The 23,543-nt window shown below is 43.5% G+C and overlaps 1 pseudogene; it reads left to right on the top strand.

Moving 5' to 3' along the window:
- Positions 1 to 1,546: 1,546 nt before the first annotated feature.
- On the top strand, positions 1,547 to 23,227 carry LOC142455494 (malate dehydrogenase, mitochondrial pseudogene; annotated as a pseudogene).
- Positions 23,228 to 23,543: the final 316 nt, after the last annotated feature.

The following is a 23,543-nucleotide window of genomic DNA, read 5'->3' as shown; positions in this document are numbered from 1 at the left end:
TTTCCCTCTGATCATAGAACAAGGATGTGAATTGAAGAGCCTTGTTATCATGTAGAGTACATTGGAAAGTGGATTGTTGCAGATGTTAAAACTTAACGCTGATCTCAGAGTTCAAGAAGAAAGAACAGGATTTGAAGCTGATTGTAGTAGCAATTGTACAACTATGCTCGAATTATTGGAATTATGGAATGTTAAGACATCTGTACAAACTCCCAACAAAAAGAGGAATTAAAACAAACAAAAAAGTTTTAATACCTTATCATTTGATCTCCCTTTTAACCCATTTTAAATTTGTTCTTCTTTTTAATAGTTTTTGTTTTCTTTTCCATTGAGGTTTCCCCATTTTATTTGGTTTGTTTTCATATGAAATCTAGGATAGGTAAAACGATAGAGATGGTAAATGGATTAATGGCTTCTTGGGAGTATTGCAGGGAAGGTTGGGAGGAAATGGGACACTAGTAACAATGAGTCCAAGAAAGAAGAAAATGTTCTAGAATTGTTTTGCTCTGTTGTACATGGGGTTGCTATGAGTCAGAAACAACAACATATACATATACATACACTTATGAGGGGATACCCCCCCAATCCAAAATTGCTCTGGGCAGAGTGGAGTTTTCCGAGTATGCATTTTTCCCACTAGGCAAAAACATATAGCAACTTGCACTGAGTTAGTGCACCCAGTGGCATCACCTGGGAAGGTTCTCTCTGGCCACAGTGAATTTTTTGGTAACAGCAGTTTCGTTCAAACCTCATTTTTTGTGATGGCCGATTTAAGATAACAGCATGTGGCTGTGAAATTTTGTTTCCTGTTCTGGAAAAATGCTGCAGAAACTGTTGTGATGTTGAACACAGCTGACAAGAACAGCGCTATGGGAAAAACTCAAGTGTATGAGTGGTTTTCTCCTTTCAAGAAAGGTGAAATGTTGATTGATGACAAACCTCTTTCTGGACATCCATCCGCTTCCCTAACAGACGAAAATGTCGACTCAGTGCATTTGGAGTTTGTTCCACCAGGTCAGATTGTTAATTAAGCTTTCTATTTTGAGGTTCTGAAAAGATTGCAAAACAGTGTGCGACAAAAAAGTCCTTATTGTGGCAGATGGGGGACTGGTTTTGCCACCACGACAATGCACCTGCTCACGCAGCCATCTCAGTGTGCCAGTTTTGGGCAAAAAGCAGCATGCCTCTCTTATCACACACACTAACTCACCTGACCTTGCTCCATGTGACTTCTTTTTGTTTCCTCAAATGAAGAGAGACACGAAAGGACAGAAATTTGACAATGTAGGGAGGTGCTGTCAGCCATCCAAACAGATGAGTTTGAAAAATGTTTCCAAAAATAGAATCACAGGTTTGACAAATGTTTTAAGTGTAATGGAGAGTATTTTGATGGTGATAAGGTTGTTTTGTAAAAAAATTTTTTAACTGCATAGCTTTGAAAAAAATTCTGTTTTTTCATTTTTTATACTCCCTCATATACATGCTTGTGTGTCATAAATGCTACTCTCATTGTTTTATCTAATTCTTATAGTGATTACCTTGTGACATGAGTAATGGAAAGTACGTGGAAAATACACAACTCACTCAAAGCATACATTGCAGTGTGAAAGTGAATGATTTCTGTGTATTCTGGGCCCAGGTCGGACTCCATCAAGTCTGCAGCATTGCTGTCAGTCTCCCGCTGGTGTCATCTTCTAGAAAACTTCTTTTTCTCTCTCACTTGGAGCTAGTGAACCACTCTGCTGCTCCCCAGTACAAATCCTTAGTAGAGGTAAGAAAATCAGCACTCTATTAAGTATGGCAGAAAGATACAACCCCGGTGCACGGCTTTCCTGATTTTAAACCTCTCACTTTCCCTTTGTCCTTTTGAACTACTGCTTCCTAAGACTACATACACATTCCATAGGGACACAATGATAGGTTTTGGAATTCCCATTCTTTGCAAAACTATCCGTACCTTACGATGATCCACACATTCAAGTGCCTGTGCATAGTCCAGCAAACACAACCGTCCATCTTTGTGGTATTCTCTGCGCTGGGCTCTTAGCTCTCCGACAGCAACAGAGAGCTCCCGCTCTGTGCTTCCTCTTCGGAATCTGGTTTGAATTTCTTGCAGCCCCTGTTGATGGACAGGAAATTCAGGACATTTTTACGTGCATGTTATTAATAATACATTTCATAATTTTAGCTTTCTGTTGGGTCACTTTTGGGGGGGAATAGGCACAAAGATGGATTGCTTCTAGTTGAGTGACCAGGTAACTGTTTCCCAAAATTCTTTGCATGGACTAGTGAGTGATTCCCATGCTGCATCAATCTGTGGAAACATTTTGTTTGGCATTCAATCAGTTCGTGGCATTTGATCAGCCTTGTTTTTTGCTAATGCCTTGAGCTCAGCTTGGAATTCTTCCTAAAGTGCCAGCGGTTCTTGATCATATGTTACCTTTTGCAGTGGTTGAATGCTAGCAAATTATTTTGGGTACAGCGACTGTGTGTGGCCCTTCCATCTTTTAGCACCATTCAATGTTTTGTCTGTAGAATCCTTCAATATTGAAACTCAAGGCCGAAACGGTTTTTCTTTCAGCTTGAAATATTCTGAGAGTGCTCTTTCCTTTTGATTTCCTATCTCTAGGTCTTCGCCTATTTCATTAGCATGGTTAACCCGAGTCTCTCGAGGCCAGGCGGACTTGCCCTGTGTGTGCAGGTCGATGGAGTCATTTGTTCGTTGCTAGCTCTTTTGCTCCCTGACATGCTCTGTTCCAGCGATGCACTCCGCAGCAGCAGCCTCCACCCAGAGCAATGCTAATGTCTCCATGTTGTGGGCTTCTGGTGCAATCTGGCAGCTCCTTCTTGCTTCTGAAGAACAGCCCCTTGGTGAGCCGCCTGACCCTCTAAGATACTGCTCAGACTCCTGGAGTAGCCGCTGACCTGAGCCCCATTCGAGACCAGAGCCACCGTGTCCGCCTGTGCCCAGTATTACCCTGTAGCCATATCTGCATCATTGCAGATCCAGTCAGCGGCACCATCCCCACCACAGCGGCAGTGTTACAGAAGCACGGCGCGTACAGCGCCATACAATCTCCGGCATGAGCACCCTGGACACGCCAGGGCCAACACTTTTGGGGCGGAGCTAAAGGGTTTAGATCTGGCTCCAGTCAACATCCCTGCCCTTGGTGGCCACGTGGGGAAGGTACACCCCCCCCGCCCCCGCCAGTCTCCCAGTGTATGCCCAAGGTGGACTTCCCCCAGGACCAGCTGACAACCCTGACGGAGCACATCCAGGAGGCCAGCACGGAGGAGGTCAGAGCAAAAGGCGGGCAGGCTCTGCCGCCACGCCCATGGCCTCCGCAAGCACCGCTGTGCCTTCTCCATGGTGAGCCGGTTCAACGGAGAGGAGGGAGCGATGGAGTGCTCCTTTGTGGAGCCCCAGAAAACACCTACCTGTATCTTCCCCTCGCTGATGGTGCTGGGGAAAGCCGGCTGGAGAAGAACGTGGGCATCGGCCAGTGTCCTCTTGGAAGCGAAGCAGATTGCCGAAGCCATCCCGCCGCTGACAGTGCCCATCAGCTGGGGGCACTTTGTGCAGGACGGGAAGTAAGGAGCCTGCAAGCGGATGCCGTTTTCTTAATTTGCTCAAGCGTCATGTCAGAGATCTCTTTGTCTTTTTAATTTGTCCTAGTGATGCTTATTGCTTGTTTTTAAATCATTTTATTGGGGGCTTATACAACTCTCGTGTAAAGCACATTTGTACATTCGTTACCCTCATCATTTTCAAAACATTTGCTCTCCACGTAAGCCTAGTGATGCTTATTGTACAAGCATTGCCATCCTTTCCAAATCGGCATATCAGTAAAAGCCATCTTCAATGTTCATTTCCAAGGTTGGGGGACAGGGCGGAGGTGAGAGAATGCTTAACTTTGTCTTCCAACTGCCCTTTGAAATGTTCCGTTCAGTTCTTTCACTTCATCATTTAGTGACGGTACACTCAATAGCAAGTCCCAGAGTCACTTTGGTCTTTTCTTCTTTCCTGTCTTTATAATGAATGACCTTTTGTTTTCTTCATATACGATGTTCTCCGTGTCCTCCCACAGCTCATCTGGTCTTCAGTCATTACGGTTCAAAGGTTCAAAAGTTCTATAACTTCAAGCGGAATGTAATAAGGTCGTATTTAGGTTCTCATAGACTCATTTTAATTTTCTTAAACTGCAACTGGAACTTACATGTGAGCAATTGATGGTTTGTTCCACAGTCGATTCTTAGCCTTGCTTTGCTAATGACCTGAGCTTCTCCATGGTCTCTTTCCACAGATGCAGTCAGTTCAGCTCCTATGCACTGGGTCTGCCTCTGTCTGCAGATACAGTTGCTGTGTAGGTTGTTGAAAAAGCCATTTGCAATGAAGAAATCATTAGTTTTGCAACTTCTATTATGTAATCTCCAGCTTCGTTTCTATCACCAAGGTCATATTTTAAAACTCCTGATCCATCCTCCTTGTTTCCATCTTTCACATGCCAATCACCCATGGTTATCAATGCATCTTGATTGCATGTTTGATCAGGTTTAGTCCAAAGAAATTTGTGAAATTCTTCTTCATCATTGGCTTTAGTATTCGGTGTGTAAATTTAAATAATTGTTGTATTAACTGGACTTCCTTGTAGGTGTTAGATATTATACTAGCCTTTGAAATGTTCTTTCTGATGAGTGTAATACCATTCCTCTTGAACTTATCATTTCAGGCATAGCAAACCATAGGATCATCTGATGCAAAATGATCAACACCAGTCCATTTTGGCTTACTAACGTCTAGGATATTTATCTGTCCTGTATTCCATTTCATTTTTCATTTCCAACTTTCCTAGATTCATATTTTGTACATTTCATGTTAGTAATGGATGCTTATAGCTAATTCTTCTCATTTTGAGTAGTGTCTTATCCACAAATGAAGGTCCTAAAAGCTTTATGTCATCCATGTCATTAAGGTGAACTCCCTTCTGAGGAGATAGTTGTATATTGTATACTGAGTGACTTCCAACCTAAAGAGCCTATCTTCTGGCGTTATATCAGACAGTGTTCTGTGACTATTCGTAAGGTCGCCAGTTGCTCATTTTTCAGAAGCGGTCAGCCTATTCCTTATTCCCAGTCGGTTCTTCACTTGGAAGCTCTGCTGAAGATCACTCACCATGGGTGACCCTGCTGGTATTTGAAATACCAGTGCACAGCTTCAAGTATCATAGCAACACACACCACCGTGGCACTACAAAGTGACAAATGAATGGTATACACAGTCGTACAGGCTGACAAATTTCAAGTTTGTGGGTCAGATGTCAGGCCTGAGGTCTGTCCTGAATCATGTAGCTGCAGAGGGTGATAAACCCAAGATCAGCAGTTCGGATGGCGGGCTGTTATGTATCCTAGAATCAGTAAGCAAGTTTCTACCTTTAGTTCCAACAACAGCAGTCAGGTGATGAGCCAGATGTAGAATGTAGACCCGTAAAAAGTAAACAAGCTTTGCTTGAGTGTCCACATATATTGGAAGTAGGTCAATCCCCCTAGGAAACTTCCTGTTAACTACTGGCCCCTCGTAGCAGAGCTGACCATGGAAGGAATTACATTACATTAGATCTCATCTTGGGGGATGATTACATCATATCTGAAGAATCACCGAGACTCTTGGAACAATCTTAACTGTCACCAGTAGCATGTTGAAGAATGGCATTTTAGAAAACTTCATTGTGTTCATGCAGAAGCTCTATCAAGAGGGAATTCCAATGGAATAAGAAGCTACTGCTTGGATTGAAATCAGGGAAGGTGTTCATTGGGTCGATATCCTATGGTAATGTTTATAGCTGTTTCTTCTTTAACCTGTTCACCCTGTAAACTAGTAAATAGGCTGGGAAACTTGAGTATATGGTGAAGAAAATAGCATTATGTTTCGATGAACCCTTATTAACAACCTGCAATATACAGATCACACAACACTGTTTACTGAAATCAAAGTATACATGAAGCACTTATTGATGAAGATCAAAGATCTTCAGTATAGACCATACCTCAACAAAAAAGAAACAAAATTCCTTACAAATGGATCCACAGACAACATCATGATAAATGGGGACATGACTGGAGATGTTACGGATTTCATTTCCACAATCAACACCCACAAAAACAGCAGTCAACAAATCAAATGATGTATTGCATCGGGCACGTTTGCTGCAAAAAGACCTCTTTGGAGCGCTGTGAATCAAACTCGAGGACTAAGATGTGCCTGACCCAACCCATGATGTGTTTAATAGTCTTATCTGCATGGGAAAGCTGGACAGTGGATAAGGAAGAATGAAGACGACTTGGCGCTCTTGCATTATCGTGGTGACAAAGAATACCAAGCATCCCCTGGACTCCCAGAAGAGTGCAGGAGAAACATGAGACCGTCTGCTCTAGTAAATAGTTATAGCCTTGAAAACCCTTTATGGAGCCACTATGAGCTGGAATGGACTGGTGGCATTGATTCCAGAATAATAATAAAAATGTGTCTTACAAGAAGTACTGCCACCATAAATCTTAGACGATGACTTTGTCTCGTCTAATGGGAACATGGCATCAGGAGGGACCAGTTCCTGGAGCAGGACATTAGGCGAGGTAGGGTAGAGGGCCAGTGGGAGAGGGTGAGCCTTAGTAAGATAAACGGACACAATGGTTGGCAGAATGGGCCCAGACATAGCAACTATTGTGAGGATGATGCTGAGTGGGGCAGCACTTCTGCTTGTACTTAGGGTTGTTACGAGTTGGAGCTGACACTATGGAGCTTAACAAGGTAGATGCTTTTCAATATTGGGGTCATACTTACACTTCCCAATTAGTTTTTGCTATCTGAAATTCAAATTGAGCTAGGGATCCTGTATTTGACCAAATGCACCCACTCTTGTGAAAGGTTTAGCTGTTAACCTAAATGGCTGGGTGCCGCCCAAGCGACTGATGTTGCAACCATCGTTTTCTTGTAAACAGATATTGGGTGGGAACAGAGTCGTCTAACTGGAAGCACTGCCTTTCTGAAAAGAGCCGGGGAAGCTCAAAGCTAAACAGTGCGACTGCTGGTGGGGAAGAAGAGGCAGGCCCAGGTTCCCGTTTGTTTGGCCATACTCCCCAATCAGAGGGGAAACTGCTGGTAATAGGGAGGGTTTTGAGCTGTGCTTCCAGATCTCTTCAGGCAAGGACTCATTAGGAGTGAAATGCTGCCTTGGTTTCTTAGATCTGTCATAACAAATACTTCCAAATAAGCGGCATTAAAGAACAGAACTTTACTTTCGCACAATTCTGGAGACTAGACGCGCAAATCAGGTTTCTGAGGGCTTTGGGAGAGGATCTGTTATGGGCCTCTCTCCTAGTTTCTGCTGGATGCCCCCAATCCTGAAGTCCTGGCGTGGTGGATTACACAGTGGGCTGCTACTCTTGTAGCCAGCAGTTCAAGACCACTAGCTGCTCCTTGGGTGAAAGATGAAGGGTTCTACTCGCTAAAAAAGATTTACAGTATCAGAAAACCACAGGACAAAGTTCTGTTTTGTCCTATAAGCTTGTTATAAGTTGAAATTGACTCATTGGCAATGAGTACGTGAGAAGACAAAAAGAAGTCAGAAGGAACCAAATAAAGCGAATGCCTAGTGATGTTGCATCTAAATTCTCATAAAACGGAGGGTCCCCCTCACCCTCGGTAGCTTTATTTATTTATTTGTAATAAGGTGTGTTTGGGGCTTTGTTTTAACTTAGGGGATCATTTACAGAACAAATTGGTTTTTCATTGAACACATTTTGATTCATGACATTGATAGCATTTCCCACAACGTATTTTCCAAAGATGGCTCTTCCTATATGTATCTTATTCCTATATGTATCTTATTCCTATATGTATCTCCCTAGATGTGTCTTACTCCAGGTGCTCTTCTTTTTGATGACTTAAAAATTAATTTGCTTATTTTTAAGTTTCCCTGGCATACAATTCACTTATCATCCATTTCAGTAGTTCAACCACATTCATAAGAGTTGTGCACCCATCCCTAAATCAATTCTAGGACATTTCTTCCTCCTTGTATTCATTGTTGTTAGCTCACCACTTCTTGCTAGCCTCTCCTGCTATGTCTCTTGAATCTATTAATCCAGTTGTCGCTACAGATTTCCCTAATCTGGGATTCATATACAGAAAAACATATACAATCAAGATAAAATACAAATGGTTCAAAAACAAGAGACTGAAGCAGAGAAAACTTCAATTGAAAACAAAGTAAGAAATATTCATTGAAGATAAGGGTGCTACAGTAAAGTGTGGTGAAGTAAGTAGATGGTGCCTGGCTATCAATCAGAAAGTGTCTGGGGTCTTAAAGGCTTATATTCAAACAAGCAGCCATCTAAGTGAGGAGTCCACAAGTAAGAAGCACACCACCTTGTAGGATCCAAAGATGATAATTACAAAATTCGAATATGGCAAAGGAAAAAGTATCAGAGCTAAAATGATCAGAACTCAATTTGCAGAAGGCTGTGGAAGACAGTGCGAGCCCCAAACCCACCTGCAGAGTATCTAGTCAGATTGAGCTACTGGTGGATCTGCTCTAGCCACAGGCAAGAGTTCCAACAGCCTGACTATCAGGCAGAGACCACTGTAATCTTGAATACGCTGAATCTAACTTGATACTTGGCCAGATGACCTCCCTAGAGACCTGACCTCAATTGGTTCTGGGTGCAAGTATCTCTTACTTGTTCCATGACGGAAATTTCTTCCCTGGCTTTTGGAATGTTGATGAAGGTCTTTTCTTTCTTACTCATTATTTGTATTTTGATCTTTATATTATTAATACCTTATTAATACCTTATTTCAGTTTTGGCCTTTATTGCTCCTGTTGGGTTTCCCAGTTTGTGATGCACAAAGGAGTGGATGCATAGTGATAATAACTGATACAAAGGTTGATAGGGGATGCAGTGGTGGGGGGGTGAGTAATAGGGAGGGAAAGGGGATTTCAAGAATAAAGAATGAAGGCAGGACGGGGAGGGAGCACTAGAACTGACTAATTGCACAACTCATTTTAAAGGCAATTTAATTATTGGGGGGTGGGGGTGGCGAATGTTCTAAAATTGATCTGGTAATGATTGTACAATTCTCATCGATATGATTGAATGATTGAATTGTATGATTCGTAAATTATGTGCCAATAATACTGTTCAAAACTAAAATTAAAATGCGACCAAAAGAAAGTATTGAAAACCAGGACAATTATTCATTGGATCAAGATGGAAACAATGATTTCATTGGAACACTGAGAAAAGATGACATTTGCCCTAACTACATCTGTAGTAATCCACCCTATAATATACGTGTCTGATGACAAGGCCTTTGCCATCTCTGGTTCATAGTCAGAGGGGATTCACAAGAGGCTTAGGCCACATGGGGGACCCTGCAAATGGTTTGGGGCTTTTACTGTCACCCACTGTGGTTGCTGAATGAGAGGAATAAGCAGGGACATTGCTGTGGTAGAGGAATTTCTGGTGAAGCTTTCCCAGGAATTTTTCTGCTAAAGCTTGGGCTAACTTTCTCAAAATACTCTCATAATGAGCAGTAGTTGGCCCTCCAGGAAGTCAACAAGCAACATGCCTTGAGCGCCCCCAAAGAGTATCATTATAACCTTTGTTTCTTACTGGTCAGCTTTTGTTTTGACTATTTAAAACAAAAATTAAAAAAAGAAATACTATAGATTAACAAAAATGTGCTGAAAAACTCATCTTATACTCAAGTATATACAGTATCTATTTGTAAACTTCTGATTTCTTTGGGGAATTTCTTTGTAGAGCATCAATGATTTCACCATTGTTCCATCTAAGCTTTGCCATTTCTGATTTCCATTTTTGCTTCAATTTTGGTAGCCTTAATGTTGCTCTGATAGGGGCTCTTTTCCAATGGATGTCTTATCATTCTATGTGACTTCAACTAGATCCTGTTCAGTGATGTTATAATAAGTCAGCACAAGTTTATTTTTATATAAAAAAGAAAAGAAATTCATGCATAGTTTTTCCATAATACACATTTCCATGACCCTTTTGAAGACCCTGCATATGCATGTGTGTGAATGTATGTGTGTTTGCGTGTGTGTTGTTATTATTGTTAGGTGTCATAGAGCAACTTCGCCTCTTATTGACTTTATGTATAAGAGAAGCATACCCTGCCCTGTCTCTACCAATTGTTATACTTCAGCCCATTGTTGCAGCCTCTGTGTCAACCCATCTGAAAAGAAGAAGGTTCTAAAATCCGGCAGGACCAGAGGATGTACACTGGTCCAGATCAGAGCTGGAAACACAGGGAATCCAGGACAGATGAACCCCTCAGGACCAATAATGAGCGTAGTGATACCAGGAGGGTACGATGAAGGTGGGGAGAAAGGGTGAACCGACCACAGAATCTACATATAACCCCTCCCTTGGGGACAGACAACAGAAAAGTGGGTGAAGGGAGACACTGGACAGTGTAAGACAGGGTCCTCAAACTTTTTAAAAAGAGGGCCAGTTCATTGTCCCTCAGATCGTTGGAGGGCCAGACTATAGTTAAAAAAAACTATGAACAAATTCCTGTGGACACTGCACATATCTTATTTTGAAGTAAAAAACCAAAACAGGCAAAAACACCTGGTGGGCCGGATAACTGTCCTCTGTGGGCCACATGTGGCCCGCCGGCTGTAGTTTTAGGACCCTTGGTGTAAGACATGACAAAATAATAATTTCTAAGCTATCAAGGGTTCATGAAGGAGGGAGGGGGGATGAGGAGCTGATAGCAAGGGCTCAAGTAGAAAGCAAATGGTTTAAGAATTGATGATGGCAACAAATGTACAAATGTGCTCGACACCATGGATGGATGGATGTATGGATGGATTGTGATAAGAGTTGTACGAGCCCCCAGTAAATGAGAAGAAGAAGAAGAACCTTCACTGGCCCTCTACTTTACGAAACATGACGTCCTTCTCAAGGGACTGGTCTCTCCTGATAATGTGCCTGAAGTACAGGTGTCACCCAAGGTTCTCAGTGTCTCTACTGTCTCTAAGACATATTTGTGCATTCTTCTGGAAGTCCATGGCACTTTCAATATTCTTCACCCACACCATCATTTAATGTATTAAGTCTTCTCTAGTCTTCCTCATTCACTATCCACGTTTTATAGGACTATGTGGCAACTGAAAATGCTCTGTGTGCCTCAGGTGCACCTTCGTCTTTAAAGAAACATCTTTGCTCTTTCACACTGTAAGAGGTCTTGTGCAGCAGATTTGTCCATTGTAATATGTCATTTGATCTCTTGATTGCTGCTTCCATGAGCATTGACTGTGGATCCAAGTAAAATGAAATCCTTAACAACTTCAATTTTTCCTCCAGTTATCATGATGCTACGTATTGGTCCAATTAGGAGGACCTTTGTTTTCCTTAGACCAAGGTGAAATCCATACTGAAGGCTATATTCTTTTATCTTTATCAGTAAATGCTTCAAGCCCTCCTCATTTTCAGCAAGCAAGGATGTGTAATTTTCATATTACAAATGGGCCATTGTTTAATGCTAAGGTAGCATTTTTCTTCATAGAGCCTAGAGCAGCGGTTCTCAGCCTGTGGCCGTGACCCCTGTGGGGGTCAAATAACTCTTTCACAGGGGTCGCCCAATTTATAACAGTAGCAGAATTACAGTTATGAAGTAAACAAAAATAATTTTATGGTTGGAGGTCACCACAATGTGAGGAGCTGTATTAAAGGGTCACACAGCATTAGGAAGGTTGAGAACCACTGGTCTAGATTCTCAGATTTGCTCAGTATACAGATTGTACAAATATGGTGAGATGATACAACCCTGACACACAGAGTTTTCAATTTTAAACCATGCAGTGTCCTCTTGTTTTGTTCAAAACGCTGCCTCATGGTCTATGTACAAGTTTCATGGAAGCACAGTAAGTGTTCTGGAATTTCCATTCTTCTCAGTTATCCTTACAATTGAATGCCTTAGCCTAGTCCACAAAACAAAGTCAGCATCTTTCTGAAATTCTCTGCTTTCAGCCAAGATCCATCTGAATTCAGAAATGATATCCTTCTGAACCGGGCTTGGATTTCTGGCAACTTCTTGTTGATGCTTCCAACTTTGAAATACCTTCAGTAACATTTCACTAGCACGTGCTATTGTTCCATAGTTTCCATATTCAGTCAAGTCACTTTCCGTGTGTGTGTGTGTGTGTGTGTGTGTGTACATGAAAACCCTGATAGCACAATGAGTAAGTGCTTGGCTCTTGGTTTTAACCCACCAGTGGCTCCCCAGGAGAGAAGTCCTGGTGATTTCCATAAAGATTCTTATGAGGTCCTTATGAGTTGGAACCATATTTTGTGGTTAGTTGCTTCTGTGAGGTGGCTTTGAGTTGATTCTGACTCATGGAGACCCTATAGGACAGTGCAGAACTGCTTTACAGGGTTCCAAAGCTCTCGTTATTATGGAAGCTGGTCATTCTGCTACGGTGGGGCTACTGGGCTTGAACTTCTCACTTTTCAGTTAGCAGCTGAATCCCTAACCATTGTACTACTATGGTTCCTCAAACCTGGAGCTGGTTCCGCCTGCCTTGACTTCTGGGAGGACCTGCTATTAGAAGAGAGTCCCTGAGACTCTGGACTTTATACCTCTTGTCACTTCAACTAAATCACTAAACAAAGGTTTATTTTAAGTCAGGCCAGCTGGGTATATCTGGTTAGAATTTAGAGCTTTCCTATTGACCCCACTGTCATAGTAGGTAATACATTGTGTTACAAACCACACGATCAGTGGTTCAAAACCACCAGCCACTCCGCAGGAGAAATCTGAGGCTTTCTCCTCCTGGAAAGAGTTACAGTTTCAGAAACCCGCAGGGGCAGTTCTACCCTGTCCTATCGGGTTGCTATGAGTCATCAATGGCAGTGAGTAGCAATGTTGAGAGACCTTTCTGCTTGCTGGTGCCTGAAAATAAGTTTTTAAAGAAGGGAACACGTCTTTTTAAAAGTAGGTTGGGCCAAGTGGTGAGGAGGGAGTGGAAACGTTTAGGCACCTGGAAATCAAATCCCACCAGTGGTAGAAATTTAAGCAGAGAGGAGGTTGAGCCCAGAAGACAGATTTCAGAGTCTGCAAAAGGCCCCCAGGCATTGCAGTGCAGGAGTGGGTGTGCAGATGCCGGTGCCCTACTCCAGGATTGCCACCCTGGGCCACCTCAGGTTAGAGCTGACCTCTGTCCTCTGGTGTTACCGTCAGTGACATGAAGGTAATCACAAGATCTTCCTTATAAGTGTGTTAAGAGGAATGAAACAGTACATATGTGCAAAGTCTTTAGGACAGGGCCTGGCACAGAATAAGGATTATGCAAGATCAGCTATTGCTATTTGGCCCCTGCTGTTTACCTTCAGCTGTCTGCTCCGGCGTTTCCGTCCAACAGGGGTAGGCCATCCACTGGGGGGTGTGATCAATTAGCTCTGGAAAACCATGGCAACATCCTTTCTGAAGCACTTGCACTTTAACAGATGAGAGAGAACTGGGCTTCAGGAGTGAAGTGCAATGTTAGGCGTCCCTCTGCAGGTAGCAACCCCAAACCCCAAGGAGTCTGAACAGATGGCCAGGGCGGCACTACCGGAGCCCGGTATTTTCCAGCTGAGTTCCTGCAGAAGGAAAGCGGTGCAGGGGGTCTCAACATGTGGCCCCAGATAAGGAGCATCAACATCATCTGGGAACTTGCTAGAAAAGCAAATTCTTGAGCCCACCTCAGATTTGTTTAATTAGAAACTCGGCAGGGGTGGAGATCAGCAACCGGTGTTTTAACAAGCCCTCTGGGTGACTCGGATGCTGGAGAACGCTTGAAGACCTCTGGTCTAGGGAGTCAGGGCAGCCATGGTTCAAATAACAGAGGTGAAGTCCGAGACAGGAGACTGGAGGAGGGTGAGATGGAATCTGAGCCAAATCACAGAGTGGAGGTTCTGGGAAATGGCTCTAAACATCCGTGGCTATTTTCAGCTAGCCTTTATCTTCTGCAGGTGCAGTCTGGGAGTGGGCTGGGCTAACTTAAAGGGCCAGAAGCAAAGAGGGCAGGTGGAGAACGATGTGCAGGCAGCTTTGAAGGACATTCTGACAACCTGTGCTCTGTCACCTCCTCTCTGTTCAAAGGATTATGTCTTTCTTTTTAGGATTCTGTCTTTCTAAGAGATTACAGAATCAGAATTTGTCATTGGATGAGGACTTATGGGTCGGAGTCAAGCCCTTTTACTCAGTGTAAGAATTAACCCTGCCACAGTCCTGGCAGGGAGCCAAGGAGTCCCCTTCAATTCTACTCTAGGTGGACTGCATCCCATTTGCTAGAAAGATGGTCCTTTGGGTGCGCCAAGCATCTAGCACCTTGCCTATTCATAGTAAGTGGTCTTATATTCTCTGAAAAGTGAGTGGCATTGAGCAGACACCTGACCTAGGCAGTGCTCATCTCTCTTTTGAAATTCTAATGCTACCGTTTGGAGCGGCACAGCCTAGGTCTACTCTGTCTTTCAAACAAAGAGGGTCCTCATGCTGCTCATGGTCTCTTCTCCAGGAAAAATGTATCCTTCATTCTTCCAATGTTCCTACTCTGAATTGGTTTTCAGCTCCCCAGAAGGAAAACAAACAAACAAACAAACAAACAAAACCAGTTGCTATTGAGTGGCAACCCCATGCGTGTCAGAGTAGAACTGTGCTCCACAGAGTTGCACTGGCGGGACTCAAACTATTACCTTTTCAGTTAGCACCTGATGACGTAACTGTCTGTCCACGTAGTAAGTGATTGGTGACTCCGGAGCAGGGATGGGAAACCTTTATTCCACCAAAGGCCATTTGGATATTTATAGCATCATTCTTGGGCCATACTGGTCAAACATTTCATTAATTCATCTCAAATATGATCGCCCCATAGGGTTAATCGGTTGCGCAAGACCTGTTTAGAGCGTTGGAAAGCAAGGATGCTACTTTGAGGATTAAGGTACACTCGACCCAACCATGGAATTTTCAGTCACCTCACATGCATATGAAAGTTGGACATTGAATAAAGAAGACCGACGAAGAATTGATGCGTTTGAATTATGGTGCTGGTGAAGAATACTGAAAGCACCACTCCCAAGAGAACAAACGCACCTGTCTGGGAATAAGTGGAGGTGAGCGCTCCTCAGAGGAAAGGAGGGCACGATTTGATCTCACGTACTTTGGACACGTTATCAGGAGAGAGCAGCCCCCAGAAAAGGACATCATGCTTGGGAAACTAGAGGGCTGTGAAAAAGAGGAAGGCCCTCAAGGAGGTGACGGGCCACATTGTCTGCAACAATGGCCTCAACCACCAGCATGTTTGTGAGGGTGCTGACCAGGCAGGGGTTCCTTCTATTGCACGAAGGGGTCCCTAGGGGTCCGAATCCACTTGTTGGCACCTAACAACGACAAGAATGTGATAACTGGACTACTCTACGGTGAAGCGTGGGCTGTTCATTAGAACTGATGATTTGCGGAGCTTTATGTGGATCATTAAGGCCCATTGGCAGGACATTCCCCACCCCTGCCTTGGAGATTGTAAGTAAACTTACAGAGATGAGAGATGAAAGATAGGTCCAGGAAAACCAAAATGTGTATAAAATCAGAGGGATGTGGAGCATACAGTTCGTGCTCAATTGTTAACCTTAAAAGTTGACAGTTGAAACCCACCCAGTGGTATAATGGAAGAAAAGGCCTCTAATTTACTTCTGTTTCAGATTATAGGAAAGGAAAAACCAACCAACCAAACAAACAAAAACACCCCACTCTGTGGAGCACAGTGCTACTCTGTAAACACATCGGGTCTCCAAGACTCACAGGGCAACAACAGGTTGGTGTCTGAAAGCGAGGGAGCTGAGGTCAGAGCAAAGTGTGATGAAGCAAGTTAATTTATGATATAAATGCAGGGCGACCCCCGGGAGCTCCTTTGCCAGGTCTCCCCGGAGGTGGGAGGATTTGCATGGGGCTGAGCATGACCAACTGGGGCCTGGCTATGCTTAAGATCATCCCAAAGCCCAGATCCTTTGTCCCCTAGTCGCTGCATAGTCAGGGCACAGTAACCTTGTGCTTCATAAGTGCCATTTTGGACTTAACTTCAGGGCTTTATCTAATTCTAACTAAATGAAATCTTGTTTACTATAATCAGTTGAAACCAGGACCATCAAGGAGGAAGAGCCGCCAGTGGAGCTAATAAAGTGGCCGAGACCAGAGGCACCAGAGCAGAGGAGCTGTAGCACTGAGACAGCAGAGCATGAGATTGTGAGGCAGGCAGGATAGTCGGTGAGCTTCCTAGCCCATGGAATCAGCCAGAGGCCAAGGGACCATGTGGCTGAGAGGGTGGGGACACGAGGCTGGCTGAGAAGAGGTGCTGCCGTGGACCAATCAATCCTTTAAACACGTAGACTGGTGGTAACCTGTTAACTTCCCTAAAACCCCTCATAAATGTGCACACAGTCTGTGAGTTCTATGTGACCATTGCAATGAATTATCCAGCAAAGAAGACGAGGGCTGTGAGAACAGTAGGCGCCAACACCGGGTTAAAGAAGGGTGGAGGGTGGAAGCACGGTTGACCTCTGCCTTTGGGCAATCAGTCTTGGGTTGGTGGGCAGCCGGATTGTCCTTCTCCCTCGTTCAGCCAAATGATGTAGGCTGTGGCCCCCATGCCATTTCCACCGGCTAAACTATCATTCATGAATGAGGCCAAACTAGAAAACAATTTTCAGAATAAAGACTGAGGAACATTAGCATATTTCACTGAAAGAACTAAGGGATGTACTTTAGGAAGAAGAAAATTGGAAACAGAAGAAAAACTGAGATGCAAGAAGAAGGCTAAGTGAATAAATTAGTAAGCATGTGGGGAAATCAGAACAATCATTTACTGTATTAACAATTATAATGATGACTAATTTGGGTATGTAACAAAAGGTGGGATTAGACACTGGCATTTACATAAAAGGGACAGAAATTTAGCAAAAAGATGACAGTAATTAAATCAAATATGCATGCTATGGCAGTGAAAGGAAAGTACAGTTTAACTCCCTCTAAGAAAGGACCTATTGTGCACTTCTGAGTATAATGGACGGCCTCCAGCTACTGGCTGCATCAAGGTCTGTCTCAGAGTTCCAGCGGAGGTCGTATTAGTCTTAGTCTCTGGTCAATGATTGAGTAAGGTGTAGTAGCTAAGGTCATGATCTTCTCAGGGTTGTCAATGACTGAGCAAGGTGGTGGAATAAAGGCCTGGTCATTTCTGCCCAATGGGGCTTCATAGAATTTTGTCAGATCTATATTGCATTCTGAAGGCTCGCCTTTTTGAATGATATTTCCTTCTTTTCCTATTTTACAGTATACTGGTACCACCTGCCTCTGATATCTGTCATTGTATCCATGAGTAGGTGGACATTTCAGGCCACAAACTAGTTTATTCTCTACAATAGAGTGCTTTGATTTAGCTTACGTTTTCATTCTCACCTTCCGCTACTGTACTTCTCTGAACACATCATGTTTATTTCCCTTTTCAGATCATGCCTCATTCTCGCCAGAACCATGGTTTTATACAGTCTACACATATCGTTACATTGCATTATGGAACAGCCCCTGTTCTGGTGTTTGGCCAAATCACTGGTAACCACTGATTAGTTAAAAAAAAAAAACCCAAATTCATTGTCATTGAGTTGATTCTGACTCAGGGTGACTGTGCTAGGTTGGGTTGTCTAGAGAAACAAACCAGTGACACTCATCTATGAATAAGAAAAAACTTGATATCAAGAAGCACTTTTACATCAGAAAGCAAGTCCATAGGTCCAATGCTAGCAAGAGAGTGGGGTGGCCCTCAGAGTCACGGAGCTGCAGGCAGAGGGTGCTGAAAGGTGGGCGAAGTGGGAAGCAGGGAGATCACAGGCTGGTGAGCACACCGTCACGTGGATCCAAGGTCTGTGGAAGCATGGCAGGCTACCACAGTTCTCAGGATGGGTGGCCTGCATGGGGCCACCCCTGGAGACAGACGCAGAGTCCCAATAAAGTTTCATTGCTGAGGAAGGCAAAGTGGCAGGGAGAGAGAGAGAAGTTTCCAGTTTCTCTTAATAAAAAGACCACACCCCCAAGTAGGTGTCATCACGCTGCCACTTGATTGACAGGTTGAACTTCATCCCTAGGCAGGAGTGTTTAATTGACATAACATCTGACTACCAGGGTGGCCCTATATGGAATTTCTGAGATTGTAAATCTATGAGAGTAGATAACCTCGTTTTGCTCCTGCAGAGCAGCTGGTGAATTTGAACCCCAATCTTGAGGTTAGCAGTCTAATACCTAACCGACAGTGCCACCAGGACTCCTGTAGCCAAGTGGAGTTGACATAAAATTAACTAGGCCTTTGTTTCTATGTACTTCCCCTACACACCCAGTCGTCACTTCTTCCCACTCCATCTTGTTAATTAGAACAATCATTTAATGAGGAAGATCATTTTAAAGATGACACAAAAATCCATATGACATTAAAAAGAAGATTGATAAATTCAATTACATATAAGGATCGACACTTTCTACACAGTCAAACAACACCGCTAACCAAGTCAGATTCAAACAACAAACAGAAAAGTATTTACAACTTTCACAATTGACAAAGGGCCCTCGAACTTCTACAAACCAATAAGTACTGACAACACACTACAGAAAATTCACCAAAAAGCACATCAAAATGGCTTTTTAAATCATAAGAGAAGTGCAAATTAAAGCTCCGTTGAGATGGTCTTTTCACCTGTGAGACTGGCAAAACCCAAAAAGCTTGGCACATATGATATGGACAGGAAGCAAGCACTTTATTACATGGTTGTTGATAGTGTAATTGGTAGGAGCCCTATGGCAGACACCTGGTAAACTCTGTCAACAGCTCACAGATCCTGTTTTTACTGTGACCCAGATCAGAATAAGTTTAGCAGTTCAAATCCACCAGCCACTTCCAGGGAGAAAGATGGGATTTTCTGCTCCCATGAAACGTTACAGTTTAGGAAACTCACAGGCGCTGTTCTCTCTGTCTTGCAGGGTTGCTGTCAGTTGGCATGGACTTGGTGGCAGTGAGTTTGGTTTTAGAAAAGCCTAATTAAAACCAACAACCAACAAACTGCCATATAGTGAAAGTCTTTGCAAACTTCAAAAAGCAAAAAAGCAAGACATTGAACTGCCTTTAATAGTATATTTTATTTATAGGTTTATAAAAATGGATTTATTCATTTTTGTCTATAATATGCATAAATCTGTAGAAGGATACACAAATATTCCCTTGGAGAAGGGAGTTTGGGTGCTGGGAGGCAGTTTCTTTTTACCACATAGGATTAGTCCTTGGTACTTAACAGTTGAAAAAAATTTTTTTTCAATTATCATACAGTAAAATTTCTTAATTTTTTGGTATACAATGCTATAGATTAAGACATGTAAAATTTGTGTGACCAGCTATATAATCAAGACATAGAATTATTCCATTCCCCTTAAAACTGCTTTATTCTATTTCCCCACATTGCCACTGTCCTCTAACCCTACCCTAACTGATCTGTGTTTCATTGATGTTATTTTGTCTCTCACTTTACTGAACTTTGCATCTCCAGAAAATTAAAACCAAAAAATGTGCGTGTCTTATTGATTAAAAAATAGATTTTTCTTTCCTTTGTCCAAATATTACCACCTCCCTGAAGCTTCTCCTGTTCTCTCAACCTAACGTGGTCCCCACTTCCTTGAGAGCTCCACCCACACCCTTCCTTTTTATTTTTTCATGGCTCCTGTTATACTCTGCCTTGCTTTGTACTTACTTGAGGACATGGTGTAGTTCCTACCTTTTGGATTTCAAACTTGAAAGCAGTTATTGATCTTTACATTTCCAACTGGGTCTAATACTAAGCATTCTACCGTGTGGTTTCCTCGAGAAACATTGGATACATTGATGAAAACGGAAGGCTCGGCCCCCCCACTTTTGTCCCTGGAAGTTAGCTGCTGATTATTAGCAGTAAAGATGCTCCTCTCACTCAGGAGGCATCTATCCAAATGCTTTCTTCACACCTGACCCTGAAGCAGCAGCAGGCTCACGAAATTTTTGACTGTAATTTCTAACCGTGAGGTTAGTAGTTCGGAACTACCAGACACTCCTCGGGAGAAAGACAGGGCTCTCTACTCCTATAGAGAGTCACTGTCTGAGAAACTCAAAGCGGGCAATTCTACCCTGTGCTATAGGGTAGGACAACTGTGAGCTGGCATAGACTCAATGGCAGTATTTTGTTTCGTTGTTTTGGGGAGACCTGAAGCAGTAGCAGTTTCAGGAAATTGTTAGACTGCAGCATTTTCTCCCTGGTCTCAGTCACTTTTGAAGAAGTTGGTTCTGTAGACTACATGGCGGTGCTCCCTTGGTAGCCGGCAGCTCTTACTTAGCCTCACCTCTTTGAAGAAAGTCCCTTGATTTCGGACATGTTTAGTGTGAGGAGTGGGCTTGGGTGGGAGGTGAGAGCCCTTTGAGGACAGATGCTGACAAACCTTTGTACTGCTGGCAGTGGCGTTTGGTATCTGGCAGTAGAGTGATGAGGGCTGGGACCTGTTGTCACCTGGCACGACATTGTCACAGGGAGATGGCAGTTTGATGAGCTCAGGTCGCAAGCACATGATGAAGGGCACGACCTGTCTATGTGGCGGGGCCAGCAGCCTGCATGTGATGCTTTTACAAATCATGTTCTTTGTAGCTAGTTTATGAGGAGGCTCAACGGGCTGGAGTGTGATCTTAAACCGGTATGATGTGTTCCCCTTTCAACGCTGCAGTGCCGCTTCTCTGCCTCCCTGGATGGGATATCTCTGAAGGAGTCCCTGGTCAGGTGCCATCACTTTCCTGCCACTTTTAGTCTTCTGGACGATCTCATTACAGACTTGAAGTCGCCGTTCTGTTCACATCATAAGACACCTATCTTCACACCTTGCCCGGAAGCAGTAGCAGACTCAGGAACTTGCCTGCTCGGAACATTTTCCTCCCTGGTCTGAGTCAAAGCTTAATCTTAAACATAATCTCATCTCTCCTCTTGTGCTGCTTAGAGTTTTGACCCCACGTTTCTTAGAGGGAAAGAAGAGACTCTCCTTTAGAAAGAAATGAAGTAGGTGGGGGCAGCAAGGAAGGGTAGAGAAAGTACCACAAGCCCCCTGGTAGTGCAGGGCAGTGATCAGGACCTGATCTCCTTGGGAGCAATGCCCCGCTTCCTGTGGTTGATTCCAAAGCGGGGACATCCTCTTCTGAGCGCCATTGCAGTCTCCTTTTAGTCTAAGCAGCGGCATATTCTGCATTTGTAGATTGAGAGTCTTTTGACCTAGGGCAAAAGGGTTCTATGGCTCTCGGTTAACAAATCATCAGAGAAGCGAGATTATTTGAAGGATAATGTGGCATCAGGGTTGGAGGAAGCATTATTGACAACATGCAGATGACATAAATCCTGTTTGCTGAACTTGAGGAGGACTTGAAGCACGTGTGGATGAAGATCAATGTTTGCAGCCTTCAGTATGGATCCCAACTCAATGTCGAGACCAAAGTCCTCAGTGAGACCAATAGGTAACATGATAAACAGAGAAAAGATTGAAGTTGTCAAGGATTTCATCTTGCTTGGATCCACAATCAATGCTCACGAAAGCGCAGCCAAGAGATCACTCGATGCATGGTATTGGGTGCACCTGCTGAACTAGAACCCCTTTAAAGTGCTGGAATGTAAGGAGGTTACTTTGAAGTCTCAGGTGAGCCGGACTCAAGCCATGGTATTTTCAATGACCTTCTATGGCATGTGAAAGGTGGACATCCCATAAGGAAGACCAAGGAAGAATCGATGCATTTGAATGAAGTATGGTGCTGACGAAGACTGTTGAACCTCTCACAGACTCCCAAAAGAAGAAGCAAATCTGTCTTGGAGGCAGTTCAACCAAAATGCTCTTTAGAGGCGAGGCTGGCAGGGCTTTGTCTCATGTACTTTGGACATGCTGCCGGAAGAGGCCAGTCCCTGGAGAGGGACATCATACTTGGTAAAATAGAGGGGCAGCAAACAAAGGGGAAGGTATTTGACAAGCTGGATTGGCACAGCGACTGTTTAACAAAGGGTTAAAAGACAAGACCAATTGTGAGGATGGTGCAGGACAGGACGATGCTTTGCTGGTTATACATCGGGTTCCCATGAGCCAGAACAGACCCAATGGCACCTGACCACAACAGCATGATGTCTTACTGTGCTGGCTGTGCGCTGCTGGGCTGCTGGAAGCGATGCCATCACGATTTCAGATACCACGCGGTCACCATGGCGAAGAGGTTTCAGTATAGCTGCTAGCCGAAGAACAGACTAACAGAAGGAAAGGTGATCCACTTTTGAGGAATTCCACAACACAAAACTCACTGCCATTGAGTTGATTCCAATTCATAGTGACCCTCTAGGGCGGGGTGGTTTCTCGGGTGGGTTTCGAAGCGTGTGACTCTGCATGGGAGTAGAAAGTCTCCTCCTTCTCCCACAAAGCGGCCGGAGGTTCAACTGCCGACTCTACTGTTTAGAGCCCAATGTGTGCCCACTATGCCACTGCAAACATGGTGAGTCGCAGTGGATCACTGTCTAACGTACTTTCCAATGTCCCTCAGGTCGAAAGCCACTCAAAATGTGACTGGGGCAGAGCTGCCTTCTCACAGTGGACTTGCCCTTAATGATGCGGAAATAGCAACGCTTTCAGGACCTGCACATGCTGATGAGACACGACTCAAAATGAGAAACAAGCAGCTACAAACATCCATTAATAATCGGAATGTGTAAGGTATGAAGTCAGAATCTACGAAAGTCGGAAGTCTTCAAAAATAAAATGGAATGTATACTGATAAGTGAACTGAAATGGTCTGGTGTTGGCTATTTTGAATCCGTTAACCATATGCTAGAAATGATCAATCAAGAGCTGTGGCATCACATTTGTCATGAAAAAGAACTTTACAAAATCTGTCTTGAAGTACGGGTATGGTGCTGTCTGTGATAGGATAATATTATAAGCCTGAAATGCAGGCCAGTTCATATAACTATTCTTCAAGCTTTTGCACCAACCACCACTAAAACCAGTGATGAAGGAATTGAAGAATTTTACCAAAATGTTCAGCCCGATATGGATCAAACGTACAGTCAAGATGTGTTGGTGATTGGAATGTGAAAGTTGGAAGCAGAGGCAGGAACGGCAGTTGGAAAATATGGCTTTGGTGATAGAAGTAAAGTGGGAGACCTCATGATAGAATTTTTGCAGAACTAATAACTTCATGGAAAAAACTCTTTTCAACAATCTAAATGTAGGCTACATATGTAGACTTCACCAGATGACACACAGAGGAATCAAATTGACTACATCTGTTGGAAAAGACCATGGAGAAGTTCAACATCAGCAGCCAAAACAAGGCCTCAAGCCAATTGTAGAGCAGACTATCAATGACTCATAAGCAAGCTCAGGTTAAACTGGAAGACAATGAAAACAG

Source organism: Tenrec ecaudatus, chromosome 8 (genome assembly GCF_050624435.1).
Source record: "Tenrec ecaudatus isolate mTenEca1 chromosome 8, mTenEca1.hap1, whole genome shotgun sequence".
Classification (NCBI taxonomy): Eukaryota; Metazoa; Chordata; class Mammalia; order Afrosoricida; family Tenrecidae; genus Tenrec; species Tenrec ecaudatus.
Note: the sequence above shows the minus strand (reverse complement) of the source record. Positions and strands in the feature narration are given on the sequence as shown.